The sequence below is a fragment of the Hipposideros armiger genome, unplaced genomic scaffold (genome assembly GCF_001890085.2).
Source record: "Hipposideros armiger isolate ML-2016 unplaced genomic scaffold, ASM189008v1 scaffold_71, whole genome shotgun sequence".
Lineage (NCBI taxonomy): Eukaryota > Metazoa > Chordata > Mammalia > Chiroptera > Hipposideridae > Hipposideros > Hipposideros armiger.
The window spans coordinates 3,601,964-3,604,843 of NW_017731421.1; positions in this window are offsets into that span (position 1 = coordinate 3,601,964).

Here is a 2,880-nt window from a genome sequence, read left to right on the forward strand (position 1 = left end):
AGTTCTAGAGAATTTCTCTCTTTTCCCCTAACTATCATCCTGCTCTCTGTGTGGGAAACATATTGTGTGAGTGAATGGAAGAGGAGAAAGGCAGGACGGTGAACAATCTCTCTTCACTTGCCAAAGAGGAGCTGCAAGGGAGCAGCTCTGGGCTGGGAGCCAGGAGACCTAGGTCCTTGCTGTGGCTCTGCCCCTGGTGACCCGTGTAACTGTGAGCAAATTACTTCACTAATTAGTCACTGCCTTTTTTGTAAGAGGATTATACATCCCTGTCCGTTGCTGCACAGCTTTCATTGAAGTTGGGCTTAGCCGTAGACTTGCTTTGGCCAATGGAATGCTGGCAAACGTGACAGAGCCACCTTTGAGCAGAAGCTTCAAGAACCATCATGTGGCTCAGTTACTGTGCTATGACTTTCTGCCACGAGACTAAGATAGGGGCTGCCCCCCCAGCCTGGATCCTGGAACAGGGAAGACAAGACCCTGTTCTCGTGTCGCTTATTCAAAACTCACTCAACAAGAGCCAGAGTCAGCCTGCAGCCAAGAAGCAAGGTGAGCGAGAAATAAACCCTTGTTGTTGGCGGCCCCTGGCAGCTGGGGGTTGTCTGTCGTTGCAGCCTTACCCAGGGAAGTGGACTGTTACGGCCTGTAATGCTGCAGTCTGGGTCTTCATGCCTCCGGGGCAGGGTCCTCTTGATCATTCATCCCTCTCCCAGCAGATGGCATGTGCATCCTAAAAGCAGATCTGACTGTATCCATTAGGGCTTTTTTGGTTGCAATTTCCAGAAAACCCAACTCAACAGGCACACAAGCTTATGAGTTTATTAAGCCGAAAAGTCAAGGATAGATTTGGCCCAGCCTTTTCCAGAGGTGCAGTATTATCATCAGGACTCCATCTCTCCATCTCTTGACTCTATTTTCCCCCCGTTTGGCTTCATTCTCAGGCTTTGTATGGTAGTAAGAGCGCTACCTTAGCTACCGTCTCTAGGCTCAAACCCTGCTAGGTCCAATGCAGCCCCAAAAAAGACACTCTTTCGCCAATAGTGTATTTACGCAAGTCCCAAGATTCATTCTGTTTAGACCAACTTGAGAGTGTACCCGTCCCTGAAATAATCCGTATGAAGTCACAAGGATGGAATTATTGTGACAGGCTTACCTTTCAATCAATCACTGTGGCTTGGGGGAATTCTGTGCTCTGATTGGCCAGGTCTGGGTCACATACCCTTCTCTCTACCTCTAAGAGTTGTAGAGAGGCGGTTTGAAATCTGAGCTACTGATGCCAGGTGAAAGGGGATGGATATCAGCACGGAAATCAGCAAATGAAAATTATACTGATTCTGTCACTTGTATGACATTAAAAAACAAAACAAAAAAATGAAAAACAAACTTAAAAAACAAACAAACCCCAAAACCCTGTAATTTTCAGGATCAAATTCAGACCCTTTGATATCTGACCCTTGTTTACTCTGCTGACCTCATCTTCTCCCCCACCCCCAGTAAATTCTTCCCTCTTGGTCAACTTCACTCCCTCAGAGGTCAAGAGAGGTGCCTGGAAGAGAAAATAAAGCCATGTCAAAATAGGGTTAGGAAAATTGTGGTCTATTTTAAATGTTTTGTTTAAGTAACACTTGGAACACATGCATGAAAAATTCAATGGTTATATAATCTCATTTGATGATTAGGGTCAGGAGCCTGAATTTGGGGCTCTTTATGATGGTGAGGCCCAGGCTGAATGGGCTTCCAGCCACACTTTCAACATCTCTACCCTATCTCCTTTCCCCAGGTTGAGGGCCTGTGCAGCCTCACCAAATAGTGACAGTGTCTGAAAAACATATGCTTTTCCAAGTGCTGTTCCCTAGACCAAAATGCCTTTCCTCTACTCTTTTCCTTTGTGTGCTTTAATTCATGCCTTTTAAATGAAAGCAACCAGTCCTTCAACTGTGTTGCATCCCCTAAACCCGAGGTCATTAATCTTTTGATGTCTTGGACACCATTGAAACAAATGAATTAGTGATATAGTAATATAGTTACTTCTGTATTCATGCATTAAATAACAATTTATGCAGCACGTCTGATAACTACCATGGTTTTGATGCACTGATGCACGCAAATGTTCTTTCAAGGTTTCTGCCACAAATGAAATGTGATATGAGACTATCTGTCATTATAATTTGTGGCAAAAATCACAGGTACTGCTAATATTATTGTGGTTTGTTGCTGCCACTCATCATAGAAAGACATGCCTCATTTCAGTTAGAGGTTAATGAAAATCAATATAATTTTTTTCTTGTCCAAGTTCAAGGGGCCCCTAAATTCAGTCTATAGACTACAGGTTAAAACTCTGCCCTGGTAGGATTTAGTTGCCTCTGACCTAAGACCTGGAAGCATTTTGTGTGTGTCTCAGTATCATGACCCTTTCACCTCTGCTCTCAAAGCTGGACTGACACATAGGGGCACCGGAAGCCAGCCCATAACTTGCCCTTCCATCGGTTACTTACAGGAGGAGTGGAGATGCTGGGGGAAGATGGAAAGGAGGCTGGACCTTTGCTGGCAGCCTGCAGCCTCTGCTCCAGTCTTCAGCTCAATTCAGCGTCCGCCCAAACTGACATGTTTCACCCGATTCAATCTCCACCCTTCTTAGAGAGCAATCTAGTGTTTCTACAGTGATGTTTCCTAAGCTTGACCCTTAGCGGAAGTGCTAGAAGCCTCTTTCTTGAGAGGCAGTGTCTGCTTCCCCAATGTTCACAAAATCTTCCCTATGGAACTCAGCGACCGCCTTCCCTTGCTGATTGGGGGATTGGATGGGGAAGGAGGGGTTTAATAAGATACTAAAACCAGCCATTTTTTCTTTATTCTCTTTGTTACAAATGTTTCGCCACCTAG